This window comes from Diospyros lotus, chromosome 4 (genome assembly GCF_014633365.1).
Source record: "Diospyros lotus cultivar Yz01 chromosome 4, ASM1463336v1, whole genome shotgun sequence".
Classification (NCBI taxonomy): Eukaryota; Viridiplantae; Streptophyta; class Magnoliopsida; order Ericales; family Ebenaceae; genus Diospyros; species Diospyros lotus.
Window position 1 is genome coordinate 12,525,760 of NC_068341.1, and position 12,829 is coordinate 12,538,588.

A 12,829-nucleotide genomic window follows, 5' to 3' on the forward strand; every position below is an offset into this window, starting at 1 on the left:
AATAATATTAATTATAAGACTTAAATAAATAAGATAGTTTAATAAATTTAAAATTTTAAAATATATTAAAGAACATTAACTATCCTACAAAGAGTATATAGGTAATTAAGACTTATTTACAAAATGTCGGATATGTCAAATAAATTTATCTCGAAAGAAAAAGATAAGAGATCATATGAAATTTTTTTAAAAAATAATCAGATAAATTTAACAAATATATTAAAAATATCAAACATTTAAAATATTTTCAATACCTGACTTTTCTCCCTCATTAACAAACACTCTTATGTATGCCCCACTTGGCCCTATTAAGTGGACAAAGATGAAGCCACAAACCCAACAAAAATGGAACCTGAAATTTGAATAATGATGGCCTGATTATGTATTCAAGAATCCTCTTGAGATGTATCCTTAATCCTCTATGAGCGTTTGAGAAGTTCACTATTGTTTCCAAAGCTAAAGAAATAAAAGTTTATTATACAAAATGATATATTTCCTTCCCCCATCTCATTGCTTCCCCTGTCTGTTCACTCTGCCCACCATTTCCCCTTTCTCCTCATTTCTTTCTCATCGAACAACCCATTAATGCCGTCTTCTAAGCAGCTATTACCCATCACTCTTTACCTCTCTAGGGCTTCTTTCTGCTCTCATGGATCCGGGGAATCCTTTGTTTCTGGCAACAGTGTTGATGCTGTTCAGCGTTGCCGGAGCTTGCTCGGCCAGACAATGCGAGGTCTAATTTCTCTTAGTTTGCCTTTTGTTTTCTATTTTGGGTATTTGGAGAGCTTCAATTGCAATTGTTTTTCTCCTGAATTAAACGCGCATAGTTACTCGACAAGTGCGCCTCGGACGGGGATTGCAGAACAAAATAGTCCTCCGCAAGGTCGTGGCCGGCGGGTGGGGAAGACGGACGGTCGTGGGAGAGAGAGAGATTGTGAAGGACGAAGAAATGGCTGGGTGGGAATGATATAATAGGAAAATGCTATTGGTACACTCATTTTGTACATCTTGGACTATAAAATGGGATATTATGACAAAAAACCCCTCATGAGGCGCATAGAGGCGCGTGAGGCTCATGGAGAGGAGCAGGGTATTTTGGTCATAATACCCCTTATGTAGCTCAAGATGTACAAAAATGATGTACATGTAGCATGATCCGATATAATAATAGCATTTTCCTTTCTCATTTCCAAAAATTGAAAAGAGAAATTCTATTTACAATCATAGAATTTGCTCTCCGTAACCATTCCAACTAAAATATTAAATTTTATTATTTATAATCACACTTATTACTTTTTACAACTATTTACATACCAAATATACCATCCACACACTCAATCCTCAAAAACTCCACCCACGCGTATCAAACTCTATTATTCTTCTCCTTTTTCTTATGTGACAGCGCCGTCGACTTTGCTTGCCTCGCCCACTTTGCTTGCCTCATCCAACTTGTTTGAGTCCCCCAAATCGCATAACCAAGTAAAAATTTTACCTTCTAGTTTAATTGATTTCATGGTAGATGTGATAGTGTTGGGACTCGTCGGAGTTCCCGACCGATGCTTGGTTAGCGCCCGAATTTGGGTGTTCGGGGGAACTGACACCCCCCAAACCCAGCTGTTCGAGGGAAGCCCCATCCCCCAAACAGCGAGTTTCGAGGGGCTGGGGCTCCCCCGAACCACGCTGTTCGGGGGGCAACTTGCAATTTTATATTTTATATGTATTATACATATTTTATATTTTATAATAGTTATAATATGTATTATACATATTTTATAATAGTTATAGTTATAATAATTTATGTATATAAAATATGTATGTATATAATAGTTTATGTAATATAATTATGTATAACTATATATATAATTATAATTATAACTATATATTATAATATATAAAATATATATATATATCTCCTAAACCTTGAGGTTCAAGAGAAATCAATTCTCCCGAATCTCAAGGTTTGGGAGAATTGATTTTCTCTGAATCTATAGATTCGGAATTCCTTCAATCTCTCGAATTTTGAGATTCAGGGGCTGAGGGATGTCCCAAATCCCAAAGTTCGGGGAAATCCAAATCGCCCGAATCCCAAGTTTCGGGGTATCCCTCAGGCCCCGAACCCCGGGGTTCGAGGCTTCAGGAAAGAGTATTTTTTATTTTTTAATTAATTTTATTTTTTAATTCATCAATCAGTAAATTATGTGATTTAATTTATTCGTAATATATATAAATTATGTGATTTAACTAGTGATCGATGTTTATGATGTTATAAATTATGTTATTTTTAAATATAAATTATATAAATGCATGCTATTGATAATATTAATAAATTATTTTAATTTTTAAAAATATTAATAATTTTCTACTATTTTATATTGATTTACTATAGTTGTTGCTATTTGAAAAAGTGATTGTGGCGATGGTGGGTGAGAAAGTGGGTGCACGTGCTTGAGAGGAGTAATGGTGGGTGATTGATTTTTAATGATTTAAATGAGGGTAAATATGAGTTTTCATTTGAAGATATTTTAAGAATATTAAAAGTAGGTTACATAGAATAAAATATGTGATCGTAAATAGAATTTTTCAATTTAAAAGTGACAAAGACCGGACGGTGCCAATTTTACGTATTTAGCCTTCAATTTGACGGAGGTGACGTGCACCTTCGTTAAAGAAGGTGCACAAAATCGCACTCAGCGGGGACAGATGCCGCGAAACGAGATTACACGACTTTCTGCAACAATTAATTTTATTGATTACGTGACCCCGCCGCGTTGGCACTTGGCAGCCACCTGGCAAGAGTGCGGTACAAGTATAGCAATTCGATTATATTCCTTGTCGGCAAGTAATTTGACCACAAAACACAGATCACGACAGACAAAAATAGTACCATCTTTCCCAATTAATTATGGAAAATATTTAGGTAAATTTAGTAAAAAAAAATTGTGAAATGGACCGGATAAAATTCATTTCTAAAAGTTAGTTTAGAGAAAAATGATGTCCAAATTATATATATATAAATAATATAATAGTTTAGTAATTTAAAGATGTGGGACAAATGTAACTTAACTATTTTTTTATTTTATAAATTATTTAATTTAATTATGGCATTGGATATATATCGAGTGATACTTAATGTGCGCCTTAATGAATTAAGATGAAACCGCAATGCCGACTGTTGCAATTTCATGTGTACCACGTGGCATTTGCCTGTTCTGCGTGCAACTAATTATCGCCGTTACAAGGGAACTGCCACCTTCACTCACGCACGCTGATTCCGTTGATATTTTGCAATAGCATCGCTACGTTACAGTTGGCGCTTCTCTAATGCCGAATCCCTTTCGTTACTTTCCCTTCTAATCAATTCCAAATTCCAATCCCTCCTCTCTCCCTCAAGTCGAAGCGAAGAGAAGCGACTCTTACGAAAATCGTCGTTTCTCTTTCTCATACTCTCTAATCACTTCCAATATCGCATCATTCGATTTGATATTCACACAGGTATTCTCTCTCTCTCTCTCTCTCTCCCTCTCCCCCATGTATTTTTTTTTCCCTGGTAATCTTTAGATGCCATCATTTTTGAATGTTTGGTTTGGGACTTAATTTTGGTTCTTCGGAGGATTTACTGTGGTCTGGTGTTTTACGTGGAATTTCGTATAGTTTGTTGTCTGCTCTCGGGGGGAATTTTCTGCAAGAGTTTAATTCTGTGTAAAGGAGATGATTGATTGATCATGAGCTCAATGGTTTATGTTAAGTATCTTGAATTGAAGATAAAAGTTCAAGAAAGAGAGCTTGATTTTTTTCTTTTTTGTTAATCTGACATATGCTGCTCAAATTTTGTTGGTAGTTTTAAATTTGCGTATCGAGGACAATTTTGGCAAGCAGGTTATCCATTTTTCTGCCACTAGAACTTTATATGCATGGGGTTGCTTTGACTTTAAATCAACCTTCTTATATCTTCTGGATGATATCTGGTGTTCAATCAGGAATACAAGGGCAAAAAAACAAAAATAGGTTCTGATTTTTAACAGGAGAGGAGCTTTCTCCGTAGGTCTGATGTATGCAGTCAATTTAGACTTTGGGGCATACCCACAAACATTGAGTGTTTTGATTGCCAATTTTTTTTTGTAAAACTGCTAAAGTATTACATTACCATGGAAATATGGAGTATTTTAGCAGTGAACGTGAAGTGATTTTGGTGAAATGTATTGTCCTTTTGTGTGCTCACGGTTGTGGAACATCAAATTAAATTCAGTTATGATTAAAATATTTTTGTCGGTCAGGTTTGTCAGGATCCACCTGACCTAGGGTTTTTAGTGGAATTTGGAAGAAATTGAGGGAGAGAGAATAGAAAGGGAGGGAGAAATCAAAAGAACAAAGAGTTAGATCAGGATTAACACAGAGAGAGAGAATTTGAGAGGGAAAGAATTCAGTTATCATTCAACAATAATTCACAGCCTCTAAGATTTAGCATATTTATAGGCTTCTAACTTTCAGTTTTAGTTGTAATTGAAAGGTACAATATGAACAGTAGCACTAGAGTATAATGCAGTATTTGCATTAAACTACAATTACTATTATATCCTTGGGGTCGTGACAATCCCCCTCCTTGAAAAATTTATTGTCCCCAAGAAATTACAGTAACTTGGCTGCCCTTCAGTAAGTCTGGTAGATATTCCCATGTGATATGATCCAGATGCAAGTGTATTCTGATATATCACTCCATTTTCCATGAGAGCCAGGGGCTCAATGTCCACTGTAAGTTCTTCATCGACTGGAGGGAGATTAGTACTGATGGCTGCATTGGGTTCCACTGATTTCTTTAGTAGAGATACATGGAACATAGGGCGAGTATTCACATCAACTGGTAGCTGTGATCTATAAGCCACATTTCCCACCTTAGCCACCACAGGAAAAAGGCCCATAATATTTAGGACTCAGTTTAAAATCCTGATGATTAGAAAAAGAGTGCTGCTGAAATCCTTTTACCCTCAGGTATACCATTACCATATCACCCACATTAAATGTTCTTTTACTTCTTCTTCTGTCAGCAAACTGCTTCATATGATTTTGGGCTGTAGCTAACTCCTTCTTAAGTAGGCTAGCATCTCCTGCTGGTGCTGCAAGTATTGATCCACCATAGCCACTGAATTAGGATAGTTCATCACAGCAGGTAAGAAAGGGGGTTTATATCCAAATAATGCCTAAAAAGGAGTTCTATTTAAAGAACTATGATAGCTGGAATTGTACCACCATTGGGTTAATGATAACCATCTATTCCAGCTTTTGGGTTTTGAAAAGCATATGCATCTTAAGTAGGCTTCCAAACACTGATTCACCCTTTTAGTTTGTCCATCAGTCTCGGGGTGATAAGCTGTGGACATATGTAGTCCAACCCCCAAATTTTTAAACAATTTTTGCCAGAAAACACTGGTAAATATTTTGTCCCTGTCAGAGATGATAGATTTAGGAACCCCATGTACTTTCACCACTGAATCTAGGAATAACCAAGCCACCTCTTATGCTGTGAAAGGGTGAGTCAAGCTCAAGAAATGAGCAAATTTAGTAAGTCTGTCAACTACTACCAAAATCACATATGTTCCTTCGGACGCTGGCAGTCATTTCACAAAATCCATAGAGATTCCCTCCCAAGCCTGTGCAGGGATATCTAATGGTTGCAATGGACCACGATAAGCAACCTGTTCATGTTTGCAGCATTGACAGATTACACATGTCAATACAAAATAAATCATACCTATTCTAAATCTAGGCTAAAAGAATAGCTGCCTCACCTTATAGTAGGTAGCTCTCAGTCTAGAATAACCTCCCAAAGGAGAGTTATGTAACAACTGTAAGATTCTGCCTTTTAACTGCTCATCTTCTCCGACCACCAATCTTCCTTTGAACTTGATTAAACCATTGGATAGTGCATAACCTGGTTTATTGGTTGGCTGTGTCAAAAGATCTTTCACCCAACCAGTCTTTTCATAGCTCCCCGAAATATCTTGCACCCACTCTAGAATAACTGTGTCAGACCTCTGGATCTGACTAAGGGTTCTTCCGAGTTTTTGGAAGGAAAACTTGGCGGGAAAGGGAATAGAGAAAGAGAGAGGATATAGAGAGAGAGATTGGAGATTGAATTGAGAAGGAAATGACTTGTGTATTAATCTTCACATATCCTCATCCTCATGATCAGCTTCTTATTTATAGGAGTTGGTTACACTAGAGACTTCTCTAACTACCTTTCTAGAAGCTCCAAGTGGCCATGTGCCAAGTGGGCGGCCATGTGCCAAGTTGCTGATTCAGTTACACCAACGCCAAACCCTGCCATCACATTCTAATTACATACAGCCTTATTCTAATTACATAACAGCCCTTGGGCTGTGACACTCCCCACCCCTTGAAACATTTCTTATCCCCAAGAACTTAGAGAAGGCTAGACACCTTGGGATAGTACTGGAGGAGGTCTGGGAGATATTCCCAGGTAGTGTTATCCGGATGTAGGTGCTTCCATTGGACTAAGACTTGAGTGATGGGCAGAGAATCCTTGTAGATGATACGCCTATCGAGCACGGCCTGGGGCTCGACGTCCAGGTCCGTATCCTCTAGTAAGTCAGGGATCTCCGAGCTAGTATCTGTCGTGATCCCTCTAGCTGGCTTGAGGAGAGACACATGAAAGACTGGGTGTAGACCCACCCCAGGAGGGAGGTGCAGCTTGTATGCTATGGTTCCAATCTTGGCTTGAATCTTGAAGGGCTCATAGTACTTGAGGCTGATTTTAGAGATGGGACCTTTGTGAAATAAGTGTTGTTGGAATCGTTTCACCTTGAGGTAAACATCATCGCCCACCTCAAATGTGCGGTCTGTACGATGGCTGTCGGCCCTTTGCTTCATTTTCTGTTGGGCCAGACCGAGTTCTCTCTTTATTATGTGAAGTGCATCTTGCCGAGCATGTAAGTAAAGGTCAACCGAGATTTCGGTGGGAGCGTAATGTAACACAGTCGGAATTATCGGGGGAGCATAACCAAATAAAGCCTCAAATGGTGTCCGTTTATGAGCTGTATGGAAGTTAGTGTTGTACCACCATTGAGCTAAGGGCAACCAGCGACTCCAGCTTCTGGGCTTTGTAAAACAAAGGCATCGAAGGTATGTCTCCAAGCACTGGTTGACGCGCTCTGTCTGACCATTGGTTTCTGGATGGTAGGCAGATGACGTTTGCAGCCCGATACCGAGTCCTTGACACAGGGTCTTCCAGAATTGGCTTGTAAAATTTTTATCCCGATCCAAAACTATAGCCTTTGGTACCCCATGTATCTTAAAAACGCCATCCATCAATTTCCTAGCCACTTCCAGGGGTTGTAAAAGGGTGGGCAAGGAGAAGGAAATGGCTGTACTTGGTTAGGCGGTCCACTATCACCAGAATAGTGTCAAATCCTTCCGACTTCGGTAGAGCTTCAATGAAATCCATAGAGATCTGTTCCCATGCTTGGGATGGGATCTCTAGGGGCTGTAGGAGACCAGGGTAGGGAACCTGCTCATGTTTGCACCGTTGGTAGATGGTACATTGCAGGACATAGTTGGTGGTATCCTTTTTTAAGCTGGGCCAATAGAAGAGCTGCTTCACCCGGCGGTAGGTGACATTCAGCCCCGAGTGCCCCCCTATGGGTGAGTCATGTAGAGCTTGCAAGATCCTGCTCCTTAGGTGATCATCTTCCCCAATAACTACCCTGCCTAGGTATTTCAGCAATCCGCCTTGGAAAGAATAGCCGGTCTTTCCTTGGGAGTGTACTGTCAGTCGTGTTATTTTCTCCTGGATCCATGGCGTGTGCGCATAAGTGTTAGTGATCTCCTGCACCTAGTCAGGCACCAATGCTGAGATGGCGTGGCAACCTGCAGGTACCTCCTTCCTTGAGAGTGCGTCTGCTACTAGGTTCTCTTTACCCTTTCGGTATTGGATGAGGTAGTCATATCCCATCAACTTAGTGATCCCCTTGCGTTGTAATTGATTGTGTGCCCTTTGTTGAGACAAGAACTTCAAACTTTCGTGATCTGTTTTTATAGTAAACCTCCGGCCTTCTAGATAATATATCAACTTATCCACTGCCATCAACACCGTCACCAATTCTTTATCATATATGCTAAGGCCTAAGTGTCGAGGGGCGAGGGGTTGGCTCAAATAGGATATTGGCCTGCCCTCTTGACTGAGTACAACTCCGACTCCCACATCACAAGCGTCGGTTTCTAGCACAAATACTTTCGAAAAATCTGGAAGGGCCAACACGGGAGCTTGTGTCATAGCTTCCTTTAAGTCGGCAAAAGCCTTATCCGCCTCACTGCTCTAGTGGAAGTTATCTTTCTTAAGTAGATTTGTCAACGGCTTACTCAGTATTCCATAGCTCCTGATGAACCGTCGGTAGTAACCAGTAAGGCCGAGGAATCCTCTCAACTCTTTCAGTGTTTTTGGTGTAGGCCAATTCTTCATAGCTGCCACCTTTTGAGGGTCGGTACTTACTCCTTGACCGGTGATTATATGGCCTAAATACTCCACCTGTGGCTCGGCAAAAGTGCACTTAAACTGCTTCACAAATAATTGATGGCTTTTTGAGGATTTCGAATACCTTCCGGAGGTGGGTTATGTGCTGGTTGAGGTTGAGGTTGTATATCAATATGTCGTCAAAGAAGACCAGCACGAATTTCCTAAGATAGGGAGCAAAAATGTGGTTCATGAGAGCTTGGAAGGTTGCGAGGTTGTTAGTGAGACTGAAAGGCATTACCAAGAACTTATAGTGTCCCTGGTGGGTTCGGAAGGCGGTTTTGTGACAGTCACTTGGGTTCATTCTAATCTGATGGTAACCAGAGGTGAGGTCCAGCTTTGAAAAAATGGCTGCACCCGTTAGTTCATCTAGGAGGTCCTCAATGATTGGAATAGGAAACTTGTTTTTGATGGTTAGGGTTTTTAGCTGCCTATAATCCACACAAAATCTCCATGTTCCGTCTTTCTTTTTAACTAAGAGAACAGGAGAGGCAAAGGGACTTTGGCTGGGTTGAATTAGGGATTTATCCGTCATATCTTTGATCAGTTTTTCGATTTCGGCCTTTTGGATGGGTGAATATCTGTAGGCTCTTAGGTTAACAGGCTCAACATTTGGTTTGAGGTAAATGGAATGATCAAGAAATCGATGTGGGGGTAGGCAAGTAGGAATGGTAAACAAATCCTCAAACTCCATCAACATTAAGTGAATAGGGTCCAGAGGGTGTACCTGAGTGTGGCCGAGCTTAGGTGAAGGGATCGTGTGCTGGTTCTCCTTCCTCAGATTGATAGGGGCAGTACCACTTCTTCGGTAGTCGGTCTTCTCTAGGGCATATAAGGAGTGCAATTGCCCTACTGATGGTCCCCCTTGATCCAATAGTTTCTGTAGTCTCTTGCCTATTACGAGCTTACAGTCTCCTATCTCTGTGCACCCCCTCAGAGTAATTTTCTGGCCTTATTTCTCAAAGGTAACTTCTAGTGTGTTGAAGTCAAACACGAGGGGACTTACCGTCCTCATCCAATCCACGCCCAGCACGATGTGGCATCCTCCCAGCTTGAGGATCCGTAGGTCCACTGCAAAATCATGACCTCCCATTTTCGATTTAAATTCACTACACTTGTAATGACTGACCATCTTAGTTCCATTTGCGATCATTATCGATAAGGGTGTGGTCTCTTGCCTTGCACATTGGAGGACGGAGGCGGTTTCCTCATCAAGGAAACTATGGGTGCTTCCACTATCAATGAGCACCACCAAATTTCTTTTGGCCATTGTTCCCCTCACCTCCAGTACTCTGCCCGATGGATGCCCTTGTAATGCATGCATGGATATTTCGCCCCCTTCGTCTTCTTCTATCCCTTCCTCTAGTTTTTCCCCTTTTTCATCTTCCTTCTCGTACTCCTGGTGGCCTTCCATGGTGAGTAGCATTCGTTTGCACTGGTGTCCGGGACCAAACTTCTCGCCACAACGGAAACAGAGCCTCAGTTGTCGCTTTTGATCGAGGGTGAGATCCTTAGTTTGGTTAGGCGTGATCTGAGGTCTGCATGTCACCCCGTTCTTTTGCCATGTGGAGTGGTTTCCCTTATTCATTGAAATTGTCACGTTCTCCTCCTTACCCCCTTTAGGCCACAATCGATGTCGTTTGGCGAAAGCGTCCAATGCCATCTCATGCAGGTAAGCTTGTTCAGCGGCTTGCGCCACGGATACGGGATAGAGCATCTTAACAGTGGGTCGAATCTGCTCATCCAATCCGCTGATGAAGCTAGCTACAAAATAGGCCTCATCCAAGGTGGGATGTGCTATAGACAACAGTGATCTCAACTCTTCAAATTTCACCAAGTATTCCTCTACCGTTCCCTTCTGTTTGAGCTTATTGAACTCTTCTATCACGTTGGTTCTGGTCTTCTCTCCAAACCGATTACAGATGTTAGTTGCGAACCGTGGCCAACTCAATTCTTCTCTGTTCCTACTCCAATTCTGGAACCAAGCATTTGCGACGTCATCCAGGTAGGCCGCTGCCAGGTTCACCTTATCTCTCTCCGCCACTCTGTATTGGTAAAAGACCCTCTCACAACGTTGTACCCACCACCTAGGTCGGTCTCTCTCGAACAGAGGGATGTCTATTCGCGGTCCCTGGAGATTGGAGTGATTATATCCTCCTCCTTGGATCGTGAGGTCGTCCTCTGCTTCTCCCCTGGCCTCCCCTAGATTGTTAGGCCCATTCCTTGCCCTTGGTGTGGACAAGATGGGCGCTGATGCAGCCCGCAGAGGAAAGTCGGTCGGCAGACTGGCCTGGGGTTGTCTAGCAAAGATGCTCAAGGCGGCACTCACTTGCTGGCTTAACTGTTGGCTCATTCCTGCGAATTCCTCCCTGAGTCCACTGATGGCCCGATCGAAGTTGGCCGCGTATCCTGCGAACTCCGATCTAATTCCGCTTGCAACTCTCTCCAAATTGGCCGAGTGTTCCACCCGACTCTTGCTTATCTCCTCATGAGTATTCCGGATGCCTAATTCCAGAATCTCCAGGCGGTCTTCTACTTGTGTCTGGTTCTGGTGCAACTCGGCCTCTAAGGCTTCCAGTCGCAATTCATTTTGCTTTGCTCGTGTTCCTTCTGCCATTCTCCACCTGACAGGTCGCTGTTCTCTGATACCAAATGTCAGACCTCTGGATCTGACTAAGGGTTCTTCAGAGTTTTTGGAAGGAAAACTTGGCGGGAAAGGGAATAGAGAAAGAGAGAGGATATAGAGAGAGAGATTGGAGATTGAATTGAGAGGGAAAGGACTTCTGTATTATTCTTCACATATCCCCATCCTCATGATCAGCTTCTTATTTATAGGAGTTAGTTACACTAGAGACTTCTCCAACTACCTTTCTAGAAGCTCCAAGTGGCCATGTGCCAAGTGGGCGGCCATGTGCCAAGTTGCTGATTCAGTTACACCAACGCCAAACCCTGCTATCACATTCTAATTACATACAACCTTATTCTAATTACATAACAGCCCTTGGGCTGTGACAAACTGTAGTTATAGCTTGGCAATTTCCCGTTTCTTCCCTTCTTGAGAGTGCATCAGCCACCACATTCTCCTTTCCCTCCTGGTATTGTATTACATAGTCCAAGCCTATCAGTTTTGACACTCATTTCTTCTGTAGTTGTGTGTATAGCCTCTGCTACAACAAGAAATTGAGGCTTTCGTGATCACTTTTGTTGATAAACTGATTCCCTTCTAAATATTGTCTCCATTTATCTACAACTATCAACAATGCAATCAATTCTTTGTCATAAACACTAAGTCCCAAGTGTTTTGGGGCAAGAGTTTGATTGATATATGCTAGTGGTTTTCCTTCCTGTATCAACACTGCCCTCACTCCCGAATCACTAGCATCAGTCTCCACTACAAATGGCTTAGCAAAATTAGGTAATGCTAACACAGGAGCTTGAGTCATAACTCTTTTTGATGACAAGAAAGCAACCTCTGCCTTAGCATTCCAGAGAAAATTATCTTTCTTGAGTAATTCTGTCACAGGCTTGCTTATCACTCCATAATGTTGTATAAACCATTTGTAGTATCCTGTCAACCACAAAAAACCTCTTAATTCTTTGATTATTGTTGGCCTTGGCCACTCAATAGCTGACATTTTCTTAGGATTAGTGTTGACACCTTCTCCAGAAATTATATAGCCCAAATATTCTACCTGACCCCTTAGCAAAGGTACATTTAGACAACTTTACATACAATTGATTTAATTTGAAGATCTCAAATGTTGTCCTTAGGTGAGATAGGTGTTGATCAAAGGTAGGGTTGTGTATGAGGATATCATACCAAAAACAAGTATGAATTTCTTTAAATAGGGGTTGAAGATGTGATTCATTAAGGCTTGGAAGGTGGTAGGGGCATTAGTTAGTCTGAAAGGCATGACAGTAAATTCATAGAGGCCTTGATGAGTTCTAAAGGTAGTTTTTGGGATATCAGTAGGTCTCATCCTGATTTGATGATACCCTGCCCTAAGGTCCAGTTTAGAAAAGATAGTGGCTCCAGGTAACTCATCAAGTAGGTCTTCGATGATAGGTATAGGAAATTTATTTATTTATTTATTTTTGTAGCAATGGCATTGAGTTGACGATAATCAACACAAAATCGCCAAGTACCATCTTTTTTCTTAACAAGAAGGACAGGTGATGCAAATGGACTTTGGCTAGGTTGAATGATAGAATTAGCTAGCATGTCTTTAACTTGCTTTTCTATTTCATCCTTTGGTAGAGGAGGATCTCTGTAGGACCTTATGTTCGTAGGTTCTGAATTTGGCT

The 12,829-nt window shown here is 41.2% G+C and overlaps 1 protein-coding gene across 3 annotated transcripts in view; it reads left to right on the forward strand.

The window, feature by feature from the left end:
* The first annotated feature begins 3,202 nt into the window (after positions 1 to 3,202).
* LOC127799587 (CSC1-like protein RXW8) overlaps positions 3,203 to 12,829 on the forward strand; it is a 73,951-nt gene continuing 64,324 nt past the window's right edge. Inside the window, exon 1 of one of the 3 annotated variants that reach the window (XM_052333746.1) lies at positions 3,203 to 3,492. The gene's annotated coding sequence lies outside the window, so the exon portion shown is untranslated. The remainder of the gene's footprint in view (positions 3,493 to 12,829) is intronic. The other 2 variants (XM_052333745.1, XM_052333747.1) reach the window with 2 other exon arrangements.